The sequence below is a fragment of the Spermophilus citellus genome (assembly GCF_964194105.1).
Source record: "Spermophilus citellus genome assembly, chromosome: 12".
NCBI classification, from domain to species: domain Eukaryota; kingdom Metazoa; phylum Chordata; class Mammalia; order Rodentia; family Sciuridae; genus Spermophilus; species Spermophilus citellus.
Window position 1 is genome coordinate 64,138,221 of NC_138198.1, and position 21,288 is coordinate 64,159,508.

The window sequence follows — 21,288 nt, forward strand, 5'->3', positions numbered from 1 at the left end:
TCCGTGTGTGGACTGTGAAGCCATTTGGTCATCCTCCACTTTTCGTGGTGTTTCTTGCTGCTGCACTGGGAGTTCGGAATTTGCTTCAGGAAATACAAGGAGTTCAACTGGGACACAGTGCTGGAGGGAGTTCTGTCACGTGTGGTGGGTCAAGGTCCTAGGAGAATGCACCAGCCAGGCTTCTATCCCACAGAGCTTGCCCCCTTGACCATAGCAACCTGATTCTGAACATTGCCCTGAAACCTCTCCATATAACAAGATGCCTTTACATAGAAGGGTCTGCTCACTGCACCATGTCAGTCACAAGCCATTTGGAAGCCAATGGCAGATCCACATGGCGCCACCACAGATGTTTTATCACACACCTGCACACCACTGCTCTAGGCCCACTACTCAGCGGGCCCCAACTTACTGGCATCTCTGTTTTACACCATTTTCATGAAACCCAGTCAATCAAGGCACTGTCTGGTACACTCATGATCAGCAACAGGACATCCAAAGGTTCTCCAGTGCCACCTGGTCATGGGAATTTCAAAAATGTCATGGTATTTATCTAGCTAGCCATTTTTAAAGGATGAAGTTGGAGGCACTGTGTGTTTCCATTCCTTCGGGAACCATTAAATGGTGAGGAAGCTCATTTCGACGAAAGCTCTGGAGAACCCTCACAAACAAGTCTTCCCAAAGAGTGGCCAAAAGGTCACAGGAAGCCAGGCCCATTGAGGTCTACAATGTGAGGTCCACGTGTGTTTGGACTCTCCACGATGGCTGCCAGGTCTTTAAGAATAAACTCATGTGATATCCGGGCTGAGATTCCCAGTGCTCTGTGGAAAGCCAGCCTGGGCCTAGATCTCAGTTTCCAAGGGCGACTCTCATGCGTGGCCTCCTAACATCCCGACACAATTCACGGCAATACTTCTCTGAGGTCAGTTCCAGAACTCAGTCTCCAAGGGGAATCACACCAGAGTTCAAGCCCAGGTGGACCCAGTCATCTCTTCCCACTGCCACACCACAATTCAAACCAAAACACTGCCACATGGCCCTCATCTTCTTCCATATAGACACTCATCATAACCTCTGGCTGGAGGTTTCCATGAGGGGCACAGCCCAAGACAGTGTCCACAATATGCTCCCTTGCCTCTCATTTGCCTAATGTCAGGGTGGACTGGACACCCTTCCTGTGGACCTGGAGTGATCAAATAGGCCTGCCTTTAATACTGCTCTACTTCTCCAATTGGAGGCCTACTGACTGCCGGGTATAGATTCTTTGTGTGAACTGGAGTCATGAGAAAACCCAAGCACCTATGGGCTAGCCTCTGCATGGCTTTGAAGGACTCATTTGACACAAAGGATCCCTATTCTCACTTGATGGAGGTCAGGAATCTTACAGAGGAAGGCGAGAGACCTCATCCAGGATGACTGCTTTTGTGCCAATTTGGCTTTGGATGCACACATGGGATCTTTCTTTGGATCCACCAGGTGCTGACAATCTAAGCCACAGCCTCACACAGGGCCAAGAGGCTGATTCAGACACATCCCTTTGCAAAGCAATTAAGCAAAGAGCCACAGGTGATGCCCATTCATTTCCATTTGAAAACTGTTTTCTTCAGGCTTCACAAAGGGGTGCCCTGAGGCAAAGGCCTTCCTGACATTCAGGGCCACAGAAGGATAGGTAAGCCCAAGGCCCAAAGCAGGCTTTCTCCAGGGAGACTTTACTGGTCACACTGATATCTGAGTTTTCTGAGATGCTCACCATTCCTTTCAACTATCCAGTACATGGCCATGTCACCGAGCTTGGAGGTGGTACATATCTTGGACACAAAACCATGAGCCTATTCTGGAGAGTGGCCAGAATTCAGGAAGAAAACAGGAACTTAGGAAGATAGTAGGTGTTGCCCATCCATAAGGCAAGCCGCAGTCCATTCATAAATTGGGCAGGATGAATGCTGGGAAGCTTTCTACTAGACAGGACACATCCATTGATGCATTCTCTTTTCTAATGTCTACAACCAGGGACACAGTGGGATACACAAACATAGAAACACTCGCCTTGTCAAAAGCCTTACTAGAAACAGTCCACTCCAAACCAAACAAACCGCCTTTCCTACCTATTCTCAGAACATGAGACAAAACCACAAACTCACACCCACACCCACAAAGGCACCTCCTTCCAAGTTGGTCTGTGACTACCCGGAGTGTCGTCTGACTGGTGGGCCATACTATGTTCCCCCGAAAGGGCCTGTCCTGTCTCACATCTGGCCTCCTTGGCCAACTCTGTGAAGTTGTCAGGAGCCAGCGGTGAGCCACTACCTGCTTTCTCAGGAAAGGCCCCTCTGCAGAGCTTTCCTGGCATTTGGCAATCCTCACCTCAGCGGGTACCAAGAAAGACTGACTCTGTCCTTGGTAAATCCAAACAAGTGAGCCCACTGGGACTGGGACTGGGACTGGCTCTGGGTGCCTGGCTTCCTGGATCCCAAGTTCAGAGAGTTCCATCACCAAGGAAGTGAGGTGAGGTCACTTCCTTCAGGAACTGAATGAGGTCACTGCCTTGGCAACCACTGTGTCCTAACAGTTGCTTCCAAGGCTCCCATGAGATGGAGGCTGCCCCTCCTTCCTGTGACACTTTCACAAGTTAGAATGGAATATCAACCACAGGCACCAAGGAACAGCTCTCCACACAGGCCTGCTTTGGTCCATCTTGTCTACATTAAGAAGAGAGAGGCTCATTCAGACACATCCCTTCATCCCGACCAGGTGGTTTGCCATGGAAGATGACTTCTGCTCTCTCAGGTCCTTCATAGCTGCCTACATCTTCTCCAGGGATCATTTCTGCATGGACCTTTGAGGTTCTCAGCAGGTGGAAGATCCCCCACATTCCTGTATTGTAAGACCCACTCTGTCCCTGCTCTTCTGTAAAGTTAGATTGAGGGAACAGTGTATGGTTAGGGTTAAGAACCTGTTTGATGTGGCTTAGGAATCACTCTGCTGGATGAAGAATGGTATTGGGAACCTGCGATATTTATAATAATATATAGGTGAAATATATGTATGAAAACAGAAATCCAAGTAAGATTTGAAGGCCAGAAGGGCATTGGGCCCTTGATTGGGATACTTAGCTTTGAATGACTTTCTGCACAGATGTCTCAGATAAATCGATACACAATGGCATAGGACCTTGTACCTTGGATGATTGAATGTAGAAGAGAACATCCAGTCAAAAAGGGATAGTAGGTAGGATTAGGAAGATAGTTGGTAAGTTTTGGAAGAAGAGTGAGTATGCAATTTGGACCAAAAGTTCTTTAGCAATAGGGTGTCGGTTAGAGAGTGAATGTAAACGTCAGCACATGTGAAGAGTCAGTCACAATGATGAACTGGGGAACATATGTAGGAAAGCAGATATCAATAGAGACATTAGGAAATCAGGCAAAGTATAAAGTGAGTGAGTGGATTAGACATTTTCAACAGGGTTGAGGTTGAATATATCATCTTAGGAAGAAACAAATGTGTAGTCACCAATAGCATTGACATTTGAGAGCATTAGGCAACCTGGACAAGGATGTTTTTAGTAATCCATGCTCACTTTCCAATGAGGCTTTGGTGCAATCATAAGTGTGACCTTTGCATTTTGTGTCCAGAATATCACTGTGATAAAATGTATATGTAGATCAGGTGACATGAGTGTTTCTTCCACCATTTCTGGGAGTAATATGTTGAAGACATATAAATTAGCCTTTGGGGGTACAAATAGGTGTACCCTGGGTCTATGAATATAGAGATAATGTATGAATAGACCATACTGTGAATAAATAGTATAACAGGTTCCAATTTAAATAATGGATTGCATTGATATCTGAAAATATATAGGAAATCTAATATTGATACACAACCATTCATTCTAACCAGTTATACATCTAATGGTGATATTGGGGTTATGGTTTACCATGAAGGGGGTGTGAGTTTTGCTTCACAAGGGATTATGGAAATGGAAAAGAATGTGTTTGGAAAGAAGTCTCATGAAAAGACCAGTCAAGAAACGTGGAGGTATACATGTGTTCTGAAGCAGGAAGTGATTGAAAGGGAAATAAATGCCTAGAAATTTGTGAACTTGAGGATGAAATACATATCCTATGATGTGCATCAACTGAAGAAATAGTAATGTACCAGTGTTGAATAAAAATGAACGTCAAAATACACATCATGTCCCATAGGAATCTACTTGCATTCATGTTAAACTGGGTCAGTTACTGTAGAAATATTAGGATTTCAGCACTAGGAAACAAATATGTATTTCAGGTGGATGACTATTTCTGAGAATAATCTTGTGAAAAGTTGATTATAAATCCACATATATGAACATGAATGAATTTAGGGAGTATATAATATGACACATACATTTCATATTTTGAAAAATCTGGAGAGTGTGTGTATGTGTGTGTGTATATATATATATATATATATATATATATATATATATATATATATACACAAAAGAAAAACACACACACAAACACAGACTTTAAAGAGTAGAAATATATATGCCAATCGAAATTCATCATGAAATATTTATCATCCACACATCCAAAAATATTTATTTTACTGAACATGTATTTATGTATCATGTTGTTCAAGTGGGAAGCTCACCTGGAGGTTGAATTCTCAGTTCCAACAGCGTTTAGGAGGAGTGATCTCTTCTCACAGTTTGTATCTGCCAAGTCAGCCACCTCACAAGAATGGACGTGGGATAGGAGGTAGGATTCTATATGTGCATGTAAAAATGCATGTTGCTGAATAGGCTACAGAGAAAGGGAGACAGGAATTCACATATTTGTTAACATTCAAAACACATGGAGAACTATTTCTATTAAATTGGACTAGATTTATAACACCTACACTTTATAATGCCAAAGGCCAGTCCAACTATACACCAGGCCTGCTCTGAACTGCCTGTATTTCTATTCTGTTTGAGTTATTTTTCTCCATCACATTAGTATTCGTAGTCACTATCTAGTAGGGTATGGGTTAGTGTCAGGGATTCAGTATTTCGAACGGAAAATAGGAAAATGAATCCAATGTGTAGGCCAATATGTGCTACAAAAAAATCTTCCCACTCTCATCCAGAACATTGCCTTGACATTACCTTCACAATAAGTAAGACACAATTTGAGGAGAAGAGTGAGAAATGCTGTGAATACATATGTGGAATGGAAAATGCTCAGGAGTTCACAACCTTGGAGGTGGTAGACTAGTTTCCATGAGTAAGGGACAGGGTAAACACTCCACAAACGTGGAGCTCTGCTGGCCTAAAGACTTTGTGAGAAACTGCTTCTGAGGTTGGGCACTTGAAATATATGTTGTTGTCAGGAGCTTTAGCTTCCTTTGTAGTGAGACCATCAAACCTGGTCTGCATCTATGTGACCTGGAGGACATGGTTTCTGATTTTCCAATGAACATGAGGCAGAAGTGCTGAATTCTCTCTTTGCAGGTAAACTGTGGCCACTGGGGTCTAAGTGTCTCCCTGTGTGGTCTGTGAAGCCATTTGGTCATCCTCCACTTTTCGTGGTGTTTCTTGCTGCTGCACTGGGAGTTTGGAATTTGCTTCAGGAAATACAAGGAGTTCAACTGGGACACAGTGCTGGAGGGAGTTCTGTCACGTGTGGTGGGTCAAGGTCCTAGGAGAATGCACCAGCCAGGCTTCTATCCCACAGAGCTTGCCCCCTTGACCATAGCAACCTGATTCTGAACATTGCCCTGAAACCTCTCCATATAACAAGATGCCTTTACATAGAAGGGTCTGCTCACTGCACCATGTCAGTCACAAGCCATTTGGAAGCCAATGGCAGATCCACATGGCCCCACCACAGATGTTTTATCACACACCTGCACACCACTGCTCTAGGCCCACTACTCAGCGGGCCCCAACTTACTGGCATCTCTGTTTTACACCATTTTCATGAAACCCAGTCAATCAAGGCACTGTCTGGTACACTCATGATCAGCAACAGGACATCCAAAGGTTCTCCAGTGACACCTGGTCATGGGAATTTCAAAAATGTCATGGTATTTATCTAGCTAGCCATTTTTAAAGGATGAAGTTGGAGGCACTGTGGGTTTCCATTCCTTCAGGAACCATTAAATGGTGAGGAAGCTCATTTCAACGAAAGCTCTGGGGAACTCTCACAAACAAGGCTTCCCAAAGAGTGGCCAAAAGGTCACAGGAAGCCAGGCCCATTGAGGTCTACAATGTGAGGTCCACGTGTGTTTGGACTCTCCACGATGGCTGCCAGGTCTTTTAGAATAAAATCATGTGATATCCGGGCTGAGATTCCCAGTGCTCTGTGGAAAGCCAGCCTGGGCCTAGATCTCAGTTTCCAAGGACGACTCTCATGCGTGGCCTCCTAACATCCCGAAACTATTCACGGCAATACTTCTCTGAGGTCAGTTCTAGAACTCAGTCTCCAAGGGGAATCACACCAGAGTTCAAGCCCAGGTGGACCCAGTCATCTCTTCCCACTGCCACACCACAATTCAAACCAAAACACTGCCACATGGCCCTCATCTTCTTCCATATAGACACTCATCATAACCTCTGGCTGGAGGTTTCCATGAGGGGCACAGCCCAAGACAGTGTCCACAATAAGCTCCCTTGCCTCTCATTTGCCTAATGTAGGGTGGACTGGACACCCTTCCTGTGGACCTGGAGTGATCAAATAGGCCTGCCTTTAATACTGCTCTACTTCTCCAATTGGAGGCCTACTGACTGCCGGGTATAGATTCTTTGTGTGAACTGGAGTCATGAGAAAACCCAAGCACCTATGGGCTAGCCTCTGCATGGCTTTGAAGGACTCATTTGACACAAAGGATCCCTATTCTCACTTGATGGAGGTCAGGAACCTTACAGAGGAAGGCGAGAGACCTCATCCAGGATGACTGCTTTTGTGCCAATTTGGCTTTGGATGCACACATGGGATCTTTCTTTGGATCCACCAGGTGCTGACAATCTAAGCCACAGCCTCACACAGGGCCAAGAGGCTGATTCAGACACATCCCTTTGCAAAGCAATTAAGCAAAGAGCCACAGGTGATGCCCATTCATTTCCATTTGAAAACTGTTTTCTTCAGGCTTCACAAAGGGGTGCCCTGAGGCAAAGGCCTTCCTGACATTCAGGGCCACAGAAGGATAGGTAAGCCCAAGGCCCAAAGCAGGCTTTCTCCAGGGAGACTTTACTGGTCACACTGATATCTGAGTTTTCTGAGATGCTCACCATTCCTTTCAACTATCCAGTACATGGCCATGTCACCGAGCTTGGAGGTGGTACATATCTTGGACACAAAACCATGAGCCTATTCTGGAGAGTGGCCAGAATTCAGGAAGAAAACAGGAACTTACGAAGATAGTAGGTGTTGCCCATCCATAAGGCAAGCCGCAGTCCATTCATAAATTGGGCAGGATGAATGCTGGGAAGCTTTCTACTAGACAGGACACATCCATTGATGCATTCTCTTTTCTAATGTCTACAACCAGGGACACAGTGGGATACACAAACATAGAAACACTCGCCTTGTCAAAAGCCTTACTAGAAACAGTCCACTCCAAACCAAACAAACCGCCTTTCCTACCTATTCTCAGAACATGAGACAAAACCACAAACTCACACCCACACCCACAAAGGCACCTCCTTCCAAGTTGGTCTGTGACTACCCGGAGTGTCGTCTGACTGGTGGGCCATACTATGTTCCCCCGAAAGGGCCTGTCCTGTCTCACATCTGGCCTCCTTGGCCAACTCTGTGAAGTTGTCAGGAGCCAGCGGTGAGCCACTACCTGCTTTCTCAGGAAAGGCCCCTCTGCAGAGCTTTCCTGGCATTTGGCAATCCTCACCTCAGTGGGTACCAAGAAAGACTGACTCTGTCCTTGGTAAATCCAAACAAGTGAGCCCACTGGGACTGGGACTGGGACTGGCTCTGGGTGCCTGGCTTCCTGGATCCCAAGTTCAGAGAGTTCCATCACCAAGGAAGTGAGGTGAGGTCACTTCCTTCAGGAACTGAATGAGGTCACTGCCTTGGCAACCACTGTGTCCTAACAGTTGCTTCCAAGGCTCCCATGAGATGGAGGCTTCCCCTCCTTCCTGTGACATTTTCACAAGTTAGAATGGAATATCAACCACAGGCACCAAGGAACAGCTCTCCACACAGGCCTGCTTTGGTCCATCTTGTCTACATTAAGAAGAGAGAGGCTCATTCAGACACAACCCTTCATCCTGACCAGGTTGTTTGCCATGGAAGGTGACTTCTGCTCTCTCAGGTCCTTCATAGCTGCCTACATCTTCTCCAGGGATCATTTCTGCATGGACCTTTGAGGTTCTCAGCAGGTGGAAGATCCCCCACATTCCTGTATTGTAAGACCCACTCTGTCCCTGCTCTTCTGTAAAGTTAGATTGAGGGAACAGTGTATGGTTAGGGTTAAGAACCTGTTTGATGTGGCTTAGGAATCACTCTGCTGGATGAAGAATGGTATTGGGAACCTGCGATATTTATAATAATATATAGGTGAAATATATGTATGAAAACAGAAATCCAAGTAAGATTTGAAGGCCAGAAGGGCATTGGGCCCTTGATTGGGATACTTAGCTTTGAATGACTTTCTGCACAGATGTCTCAGATAAATCGATATACAATGGCATAGGACCTTGTACCTTGGATGATTGAATGTAGAAGAGAACATCCAGTCAAAAAGGGATAGTAGGTAGGATTAGGAAGAAAGTTGGTAAGTTTTGGAAGAAGAGTGAGTATGCAATTTGGACCAAAAGTTCTTTAGCAATAGGGTGTCGGTTAGAGAGTGAATGTAAACGTCAGCACATGTGAAGAGTCAGTCACAATGATGAACTGGGGAACATATGTAGGAAAGCAGATATCAATAGAGACATTAGGAAATCAGGCAAAGTATAAAGTGAGTGAGTGGATTAGACATTTTCAACAGGGTTGAGGTTGAATATATCATCTTAGGAAGAAACAAATGTGTAGTCACCAATAGCATTGACATTTGAGAGCATTAGGCAACCTGGACAAGGATGTTTTTAGTAATCCATGCTCACTTTCCAATGAGGCTTTGGTGCAATCATAAGTGTGACCTTTGCATTTTGTGTCCAGAATATCACTGTGATAAAATGTATATGTAGATCAGGTGACATGAGTGTTTCTTCCACCATTTCTGGGAGTAATATGTTGAAGACATATAAATTAGCCTTTGGGGGTACAAATAGGTGTACCCTGGGTCTATGAATATAGAGATAATGCATGAATAGACCATACTGTGAATAAATAGTATAACAGGTTCCAATTTAAATAATGGATTGCATTGATATCTGAAAATATATAGGAAATCTAATATTGATACACAACCATTCATTCTAACCAGTTATACATCTAATGGTGATATTGGGGTTATGGTTTACCATGAAGGGGGTGTGAGTTTTGCTTCACAAGGGATTATGGAAATGGAAAAGAATGTGTTTGGAAAGAAGTCTCATGAAAAGACCAGTCAAGAAACGTGGAGGTATACATGTGTTCTGAAGCAGGAAGTGATTGAAAGGGAAATAAATGCCTAGAAATTTGTGAACTTGAGGATGAAATACATATCCTATGATGTGCATCAACTGAAGAAATAGTAATGTACCAGTGTTGAATAAAAATGAACGTCAAAATACACATCATGTCCCATAGGAATCTACTTGCATTCATGTTAAACTGGGTCAGTTACTGTAGAAATATTAGGATTTCAGCACTAGGAAACAAATATGTATTTCAGGTGGATGACTATTTCTGAGAATAATCTTGTGAAAAGTTGATTATAAATCCACCTATATGAACATGAATGAATTTAGGGAGTATATAATATGACACATACATTTCATATTTTGAAAAATCTGGAGAGTGTGTGTATGTGTGTGTGTGTGTGTATATATATATACACAAAAAAAACAACACACACACACAAACCCAGACATTAAAGAGTAGAAATATATATGCCAATCGAAATTCATCATGAAATATTTATCATCCACAGATCCAAAAATATTTATTTTACTGAACATGTATTTATGTATCATGTTGTTCAAGTGGGAAGCTCACCTGGAGGTTGAATTCTCAGTTCCAACAGCGTTTAGGAGGAGTGATCTCTTCTCACAACTTGTATCTGCCAAGTCAGCCACCTCACAAGAATGGACGTGGGATAGGAGGTAGGATTCTATATGTGCATGTAAAAATGCATGTTGCTGAATAGGCTACAGAGAAAGGGAGACAGGAATTCACATATTTGTTAACATTCAAAACACATGGAGAACTATTTCTATTAAATTGGACTAGATTTATAACACCTACCCTTTATAATGCCAAAGGCCAGTCCAACTATACACCAGGCCTCCTCTGAACTGCCTGTATTTCTATTCTGTTTGAGTTATTTTTCTCCATCATATTAGTATTCGTAGTCACAATCTAGTAGGGTATGGGTTAGTGTCAGGGATTCAGTATTTCGAACGGAAAATAGGAAAATGAATCCAATGTGTAGGCCAATATGTGCTACAAAAAAATCTTCCCACTCTCATCCAGAACATTGCCTTGACATTACCTTCGCAATAAGTAAGACACAATTTGAGGAGAAGAGTTAGAAATGCTGTGAATACATATGTGGAATGGAAAATGCTCAGGAGTTCACAACCTTGGAGGTGGTAGACTAGTTTCCATGAGTAAGGGACAGGGTAAACACTCCACAAACGTGGAGCTCTGCTGGCCTAAAGACTTCGTGAGAAACTGCTTCTGAGGTTGGGCACTTGAAATATATGTTGTTGTCAGGAGCTTTAGCTTCCTTTGTAGTGAGACCATCAAACCAGGTCTGCATCTATGTGACCTGGAGGACATGGTTTCTGATTTTCCAATGAACATGAGGCAGAAGTGCTGAATTCTCTCTTTGCAGGTAAACTGTGGCCACTGGGGTCTAAGTGTCTCCGTGTGTGGACTGTGAAGCCATTTGGTCATCCTCCACTTTTCGTGGTGTTTCTTGCTGCTGCACTGGGAGTTCGGAATTTGCTTCAGGAAATACAAGGAGTTCAACTGGGACACAGTGCTGGAGGGAGTTCTGTCACGTGTGGTGGGTCAAGGTCCTAGGAGAATGCACCAGCCAGGCTTCTATCCCACAGAGCTTGCCCCCTTGACCATAGCAACCTGATTCTGAACATTGCCCTGAAACCTCTCCATATAACAAGATGCCTTTACATAGAAGGGTCTGCTCACTGCACCATGTCAGTCACAAGCCATTTGGAAGCCAATGGCAGATCCACATGGCCCCACCACAGATGTTTTATCACACACCTGCACACCACTGCTCTAGGCCCACTACTCAGCGGGCCCCAACTTACTGGCATCTCTGTTTTACACCATTTTCATGAAACCCAGTCAATCAAGGCACTGTCTGGTACACTCATGATCAGCAACAGGACATCCAAAGGTTCTCCAGTGCCACCTGGTCATGGGAATTTCAAAAACGTCATGGTATTTATCTAGCTAGCCATTTTTAAAGGATGAAGTTGGAGGCACTGTGGGTTTCCATTCCTTCGGGAACCATCAAATGGTGAGGAAGCTCATTTCAACGAAAGCTCTGGGGAACTCTCACAAACAAGGCTTCCCAAAGAGTGGCCAAAAGGTCACAGGAAGCCAGGCCCATTGAGGTCTACAATGTGAGGTCTACGTGTGTTTGGACTCTCCACGATGGCTGCCAGGTCTTTAAGAATAAAATCATGTGATATCCGGGCTGAGATTCCCAGTGCTCTGTGGAAAGCCAGCCTGGGCCTAGATCTCAGTTTCCAAGGGCGACTCTCATGCGTGGCCTCCTAACATCCCGAAACTATTCACGGCAATACTTCTCTGAGGTCAGTTCCAGAACTCAGTCTCCAAGGGGAATCACACCAGAGTTCAAGCCCAGGTGGACCCAGTCATCTCTTCCCACTGCCACACCACAATTCAAACCAAAACACTGCCACATGGCCCTCATCTTCTTCCATATAGACACTCATCATAACCTCTGGCTGGAGGTTTCCATGAGGGGCACAGCCCAAGACAGTGTCCACAATAAGCTCCCTTGCCTCTCATTTGCCTAATGTAGGGTGGACTGGACACCCTTCCTGTGGACCTGGAGTGATCAAATAGGCCTGCCTTTAATACTGCTCTACTTCTCCAATTGGAGGCCTACTGACTGCCGGGTATAGATTCTTTGTGTGAACTGGAGTCATGAGAAAACCCAAGCACCTATGGGCTAGCCTCTGCATGGCTTCGAAGGACTCATTTGACACAAAGGATCCCTATTCTCACTTGATGGAGGTCAGGAACCTTACAGAGGAAGGCGAGAGACCTCATCCAGGATGACTGCTTTTGTGCCAATTTGGCTTTGGATGCACACATGGGATCTTTCTTTGGATCCACCAGGTGCTGACAATCTAAGCCACAGCCTCACACTGGGCCAAGAGGCTGATTCAGACACATCCCTTTGCAAAGCAATTAAGCAAAGAGCCACAGGTGATGCCCATTCATTTCCATTTGAAAACTGTTTTCTTCAGGCTTCACAAAGGGGTGCCCTGAGGCAAAGGCCTTCCTGACATTCAGGGCCACAGAAGGATAGGTAAGCCCAAGGCCCAAAGCAGGCTTTCTCCAGGGAGACTTTACTGGTCACACTGATATCTGAGTTTTCTGAGATGCTCACCATTCCTTTCAACTATCCAGTACATGGCCATGTCACCGAGCTTGGAGGTGGTACATATCTTGGACACAAAACCATGAGCCTATTCTGGAGAGTGGCCAGAATTCAGGAAGAAAACAGGAACTTAGGAAGATAGTAGGTGTTGCCCATCCATAAGGCAAGCCGCAGTCCATTCATAAATTGGGCAGGATGAATGCTGGGAAGCTTTCTACTAGACAGGACACATCCATTGATGCATTCTCTTTTCTAATGTCTACAACCAGGGACACAGTGGGATACACAAACATAGAAACACTCGCCTTGTCAAAAGCCTTACTAGAAACAGTCCACTCCAAACCAAACAAACCGCCTTTCCTACCTATTCTCAGAACATGAGACAAAACCACAAACTCACACCCACACCCACAAAGGCACCTCCTTCCAAGTTGGTCTGTGACTACCCGGAGTGTCGTCTGACTGGTGGGCCATACTATGTTCCCCCGAAAGGGCCTGTCCTGTCTCACATCTGGCCTCCTTGGCCAACTCTGTGAAGTTGTCAGGAGCCAGCGGTGAGCCACTACCTGCTTTCTCAGGAAAGGCCCCTCTGCAGAGCTATCCTGGCATTTGGCAATCCTCACCTCAGTGGGTACCAAGAAAGACTGACTCTGTCCTTGGTAAATCCAAACAAGTGAGCCCACTGGGACTGGGACTGGGACTGGCTCTGGGTGCCTGGCTTCCTGGATCCCAAGTTCAGAGAGTTCCATCACCAAGGAAGTGAGGTGAGGTCACTTCCTTCAGGAACTGAATGAGGTCACTGCCTTGGCAACCACTGTGTCCTAACAGTTGCTTCCAAGGCTCCCATGAGATGGAGGCTGCCCCTCCTTCCTGTGACACTTTCACAAGTTAGAATGGAATATCAACCACAGGCACCAAGGAACAGCTCTCCACACAGGCCTGCTTTGGTCCATCTTGTCTACATTAAGAAGAGAGAGGCTCATTCAGACACATCCCTTCATCCCGACCAGGTGGTTTGCCATGGAAGATGACTTCTGCTCTCTCAGGTCCTTCATAGCTGCCTACATCTTCTCCAGGGATCATTTCTGCATGGACCTTTGAGGTTCTCAGCAGGTGGAAGATCCCCCACATTCCTGTATTGTAAGACCCACTCTGTCCCTGCTCTTCTGTAAAGTTAGATTGAGGGAACAGTGTATGCTTAGGGTTAAGAACCTGTTTGATGTGGCTTAGGAATCACTCTGCTGGATGAAGAATGGTATTGGGAACCTGCGATATTTATAATAATATATAGGTGAAATATATGTATGAAAACAGAAATCCAAGTAAGATTTGAAGGCCAGAAGGGCATTGGGCCCTTGATTGGGATACTTAGCTTTGAATGACTTTCTGCACAGATGTCTCAGATAAATCGATACACAATGGCATAGGACCTTGTACCTTGGATGATTGAATGTAGAAGAGAACATCCAGTCAAAAAGGGATAGTAGGTAGGATTAGGAAGATAGTTGGTAAGTTTTGGAAGAAGAGTGAGTATGCAATTTGGACCAAAAGTTCTTTAGCAATAGGGTGTCGGTTAGAGAGTGAATGTAAACGTCAGCACATGTGAAGAGTCAGTCACAATGATGAACTGGGGAACATATGTAGGAAAGCAGATATCAATAGAGACATTAGGAAATCAGGCAAAGTATAAAGTGAGTGAGTGGATTAGACATTTTCAACAGGGTTGAGGTTGAATATATCATCTTAGGAAGAAACAAATGTGTAGTCACCAATAGCATTGACATTTGAGAGCATTAGGCAACCTGGACAAGGATGTTTTTAGTAATCCATGCTCACTTTCCAATGAGGCTTTGGTGCAATCATAAGTGTGACCTTTGCATTTTGTGTCCAGAATATCACTGTGATAAAATGTATATGTAGATCAGGTGACATGAGTGTTTCTTCCACCATTTCTGGGAGTAATATGTTGAAGACATATAAATTAGCCTTTGGGGGTACAAATAGGTGTACCCTGGGTCTATGAATATAGAGATAATGCATGAATAGACCATACTGTGAATAAATAGTATAACAGGTTCCAATTTAAATAATGGATTGCATTGATATCTGAAAATATATAGGAAATCTAATATTGATACACAACCATTCATTCTAACCAGTTATACATCTAATGGTGATATTGGGGTTATGGTTTACCATGAAGGGGGTGTGAGTTTTGCTTCACAAGGGATTATGGAAATGGAAAAGAATGTGTTTGGAAAGAAGTCTCATGAAAAGACCAGTCAAGAAACGTGGAGGTATACATGTGTTCTGAAGCAGGAAGTGATTGAAAGGGAAATAAATGCCTAGAAATTTGTGAACTTGAGGATGAAATACATATCCTATGATGTGCATCAACTGAAGAAATAGTAATGTACCAGTGTTGAATAAAAATGAATGTCAAAATACACATCATGTCCCATAGGAATCTACTTGCATTCATGTTAAACTGGGTCAGTTACTGTAGAAATATTAGGATTTCAGCACTAGGAAACAAATATGTATTTCAGGTGGATGACTATTTCTGAGAATAATCTTGTGAAAAGTTGATTATAAATCCACCTATATGAACATGAATGAATTTAGGGAGTATATAATATGACACATACATTTCATATTTTGAAAAATCTGGAGAGTGTGTGTATGTGTGTGTGTGTGTGTATATATATATACACAAAAAAAACAACACACACACACAAACCCAGACATTAAAGAGTAGAAATATATATGCCAATCGAAATTCTTCATGAAATATTTATCATCCACAGATCCAAAAATATTTATTTTACTGAACATGTATTTATGTATCATGTTGTTCAAGTGGGAAGCTCACCTGGAGGTTGAATTCTCAGTTCCAACAGCGTTTAGGAGGAGTGATCTCTTCTCACAACTTGTATCTGCCAAGTCAGCCACCTCACAAGAATGGACGTGGGATAGGAGGTAGGATTCTATATGTGCATGTAAAAATGCATGTTGCTGAATAGGCTACAGAGAAAGGGAGACAGGAATTCACATATTTGTTAACATTCAAAACACATGGAGAACTATTTCTATTAAATTGGACTAGATTTATAACACCTACCCTTTATAATGCCAAAGGCCAGTCCAACTATACACCAGGCCTCCTCTGAACTGCCTGTATTTCTATTCTGTTTGAGTTATTTTTCTCCATCATATTAGTATTCGTAGTCACAATCTAGTAGGGTATGGGTTAGTGTCAGGGATTCAGTATTTCGAACGGAAAATAGGAAAATGAATCCAATGTGTAGGCCAATATGTGCTACAAAAAAATCTTCCCACTCTCATCCAGAACATTGCCTTGACATTACCTTCGCAATAAGTAAGACACAATTTGAGGAGAAGAGTTAGAAATGCTGTGAATACATATGTGGAATGGAAAATGCTCAGGAGTTCACAACCTTGGAAGTGGTAGACTAGTTTCCATGAGTAAGGGACAGGGTAAACACTCCACAAATGTGGAGCTCTGCTGGCCTAAAGACTTCCTGAGAAACTGCCTCTGAGGTTGGGCACTTGAAATATATGTTGTTGTCAGGAGCTTTAGCTTCCTTTGTAGTGAGACCATCAAACCTGGTCTGCATCTATGTGACCTGGAGGACATGGTTTCTGATTTTCCAATGAACATGAGGCAGAAGTGCTGAATTCTCTCTTTGCAGGTAAACTGTGGCCACTGGGGTCTAAGTGTCTCCCTGTGTGGTCTGTGAAGCCATTTGGTCATCCTCCACTTTTCGTGGTGTTTCTTGCTGCTGCACTGGGAGTTTGGAATTTGCTTCAGGAAATACAAGGAGTTCAACTGGGACACAGTGCTGGAGGGAGTTCTGTCACGTGTGGTGGGTCAAGGTCCTAGGAGAATGCACCAGCCAGGCTTCTATCCCACAGAGCTTGCCCCCTTGACCATAGCAACCTGATTCTGAACATTGCCCTGAAACCTCTCCATATAACAAGATGCCTTTACATAGAAGGGTCTGCTCACTGCACCATGTCAGTCACAAGCCATTTGGAAGCCAATGGCAGATCCACATGGCGCCACCACAGATGTTTTATCACACACCTGCACACCACTGCTCTAGGCCCACTACTCAGCGGGCCCCAACTTACTGGCAACTCTGTTTTACACCATTTTCATGAAACCCAGTCAATCAAGGCACTGTCTGGTACACTCATGATCAGCAACAGGACATCCAAAGGTTCTCCAGTGACACCTGGTCATGGGAATTTCAAAAATGTCATGGTATTTATCTAGCTAGCCATTTTTAAAGGATGAAGTTGGAGGCACTGTGTGTTTCCATTCCTTCAGGAACCATTAAATGGTGAGGAAGCTCATTTCGACGAAAGCTCTGGAGAACCCTCACAAACAAGTCTTCCCAAAGAGTGGCCAAAAGGTCACAGGAAGCCAGGCCCATTGAGGTCTACAATGTGAGGTCCACGTGTGTTTGGACTCTCCACGATGGCTGCCAGGTCTTTAAGAATAAACTCATGTGATATCCGGGCTGAGATTCCCAGTGCTCTGTGGAAAGCCAGCCTGGGCCTAGATCTCAGTTTCCAAGGGCGACTCTCATGCGTGGCCTCCTAACATCCCGACACAATTCACGGCAATACTTCTCTGAGGTCAGTTCCAGAACTCAGTCTCCAAGGGGAATCACACCAGAGTTCAAGCCCAGGTGGACCCAGTCATCTCTTCCCACTGCCACACCACAATTCAAACCAAAACACTGCCACATGGCCCTCATCTTCTTCCATATAGACACTCATCATAACCTCTGGCTGGAGGTTTCCATGAGGGGCACAGCCCAAGACAGTGTCCACAATATGCTCCCTTGCCTCTCATTTGCCTAATGTCAGGGTGGACTGGACACCCTTCCTGTGGACCTGGAGTGATCAAATAGGCCTGCCTTTAATACTGCTCTACTTCTCCAATTGGAGGCCTACTGACTGCCGGGTATAGATTCTTTGTGTGAACTGGAGTCATGAGAAAACCCAAGCACCTATGGGCTAGCCTCTGCATGGCTTTGAAGGACTCATTTGACACAAAGGATCCCTATTCTCACTTGATGGAGGTCAGGAATCTTACAGAGGAAGGCGAGAGACCTCATCCAGGATGACTGCTTTTGTGCCAATTTGGCTTTGGATGCACACATGGGATCTTTCTTTGGATCCACCAGGTGCTGACAATCTAAGCCACAGCCTCACACAGGGCCAAGAGGCTGATTCAGACACATCCCTTTGCAAAGCAATTAAGCAAAGAGCCACAGGTGATGCCCATTCATTTCCATTTGAAAACTGTTTTCTTCAGGCTTCACAAAGGGGTGCCCTGAGGCAAAGGCCTTCCTGACATTCAGGGCCACAGAAGGATAGGTAAGCCCAAGGCCCAAAGCAGGCTTTCTCCAGGGAGACTTTACTGGTCACACTGATATCTGAGTTTTCTGAGATGCTCACCATTCCTTTCAACTATCCAGTACATGGCCATGTCACCGAGCTTGGAGGTGGTACATATCTTGGACACAAAACCATGAGCCTATTCTGGAGAGTGGCCAGAATTCAGGAAGAAAACAGGAACTTAGGAAGATAGTAGGTGTTGCCCATCCATAAGGCAAGCCGCAGTCCATTCATAAATTGGGCAGGATGAATGCTGGGAAGCTTTCTACTAGACAGGACACATCCATTGATGCATTCTCTTTTCTAATGTCTACAACCAGGGACACAGTGGGATACACAAACATAGAAACACTCGCCTTGTCAAAAGCCTTACTAGAAACAGTCCACTCCAAACCAAACAAACCGCCTTTCCTACCTATTCTCAGAACATGAGACAAAACCACAAACTCACACCCACACCCACAAAGGCACCTCCTTCCAAGTTGGTCTGTGACTACCCGGAGTGTCGTCTGACTGGTGGGCCATACTATGTTCCCCCGAAAGGGCCTGTCCTGTCTCACATCTGGCCTCCTTGGCCAACTTTGTGAAGTTGTCAGGAGCCAGCGGTGAGCCACTACCTGCTTTCTCAGGAAAGGCCCCTCTGCAGAGCTTTCCTGGCATTTGGCAATCCTCACCTCAGCGGGTACCAAGAAAGACTGACTCTGTCCTTGGTAAATCCAAACAAGTGAGCCCACTGGGACTGGGACTGGGACTGGCTCTGGGTGCCTGGCTTCCTGGATCCCAAGTTCAGAGAGTTCCATCACCAAGGAAGTGAGGTGAGGTCACTTCCTTCAGGAACTGAATGAGGTCACTGCCTTGGCAACCACTGTGTCCTAACAGTTGCTTCCAAGGCTCCCATGAGATGGAGGCTGCCCCTCCTTCCTGTGACACTTTCACAAGTTAGAATGGAATATCAACCACAGGCACCAAGGAACAGCTCTCCACACAGGCCTGCTTTGGTCCATCTTGTCTACATTAAGAAGAGAGAGGCTCATTCAGACACATCCCTTCATCCCGACCAGGTGGTTTGCCATGGAAGATGACTTCTGCTCTCTCAGGTCCTTCATAGCTGCCTACATCTTCTCCAGGGATCATTTCTGCATGGACCTTTGAGGTTCTCAGCAGGTGGAAGATCCCCCACATTCCTGTATTGTAAGACCCACTCTGTCCCTGCTCTTCTGTAAAGTTAGATTGAGGGAACAGTGTATGCTTAGGGTTAAGAACCTGTTTGATGTGGCTTAGGAATCACTCTGCTGGATGAAGAATGGTATTGGGAACCTGCGATATTTATAATAATATATAGGTGAAATATATGTATGAAAACAGAAATCCAAGTAAGATTTGAAGGCCAGAAGGGCATTGGGCCCTTGATTGGGATACTTAGCTTTGAATGACTTTCTGCACAGATGTCTCAGATAAATCGATACACAATGGCATAGGACCTTGTACCTTGGATGATTGAATGTAGAAGAGAACATCCAGTCAAAAAGGGATAGTAGGTAGGATTAGGAAGAAAGTTGGTAAGTTTTGGAAGAAGAGTGAGTATGCAATTTGGACCAAAAGTTCTTTAGCAATAGGGTGTCGGTTAGAGAGTGAATGTAAACGTCAGCACATGTGAAGAGTCAGTCACAATGATGAACTGGGGAACATATGTAGGAAAGCAGATATCAATAGAGACATTAGGAAATCAGGCAAAGTATAAAGTGAGTGAGTGGATTAGACATTTTCAACAGGGTTGAGGTTGAATATATCATCTTAGGAAGAAACAAATGTGTAGTCACCAATAGCATTGACATTTGAGAGCATTAGGCAACCTGGACAAGGATGTTTTTAGTAATCCATGCTCACTTTCCAATGAGGCTTTGGTGCAATCATAAGTGTGACCTTTGCATTTTGTGTCCAGAATATCACTGTGATAAAATGTATATGTAGATCAGGTGACATGAGTGTTTCTTCCACCATTTCTGGGAGTAATATGTTGAAGACATATAAATTAGCCTTTGGGGGTACAAATAGGTGTACCCTGGGTCTATGAATATAGAGATAATGTATGAATAGACCATACTGTGAATAAATAGTATAACAGGTTCCAATTTAAATAATGGATTGCATTGATATCTGAAAATATATAGGAAATCTAATATTGATACACAACCATTCATTCTAACCAGTTATACATCTAATGGTGATATTGGGGTTATGGTTTACCATGAAGGGGGTGTGAGTTTTGCTTCACAAGGGATTATGGAAATGGAAAAGAATGTGTTTGGAAAGAAGTCTCATGAAAAGACCAGTCAAGAAACGTGGAGGTATACATGTGTTCTGAAGCAGGAAGTGATTGAAAGGGAAATAAATGCCTAGAAATTTGTGAACTTGAGGATGAAATACATATCCTATGATGTGCATCAACTGAAGAAATAGTAATGTACCAGTGTTGAATAAAAATGAACGTCAAAATACACATCATGTCCCATAGGAATCTACTTGCATTCATGTTAAACTGGGTCAGTTACTGTAGAAATATTAGGATTTCAGCACTAGGAAACAAATATGTATTTCAGGTGGATGACTATTTCTGAGAATAATCTTGTGAAAAGTTGATTATAAATCCACATATATGAACATGAATGAATTTAGGGAGTATATAATATGACACATACATTTCATATTTTGAAAAATCTGGAGAGTGTGTGTATGTGTGTGTGTATATATATATATATATATATATATATATATATATATATATATACACAAAAGAAAAACACACACACAAACACAGACTTTAAAGAGTAGAAATATATATGCCAATCGAAATTCATCATGAAATATTTATCATCCACACATCCAAAAATATTTATTTTACTGAACATGTATTTATGTATCATGTTGTTCAAGTGGGAAGCTCACCTGGAGGTTGAATTCTCAGTTCCAACAGCGTTTAGGAGGAGTGATCTCTTCTCACAGTTTGTATCTGCCAAGTCAGCCACCTCACAAGAATGGACGTGGGATAGGAGGTAGGATTCTATATGTGCATGTAAAAATGCATGTTGCTGAATAGGCTACAGAGAAAGGGAGACAGGAATT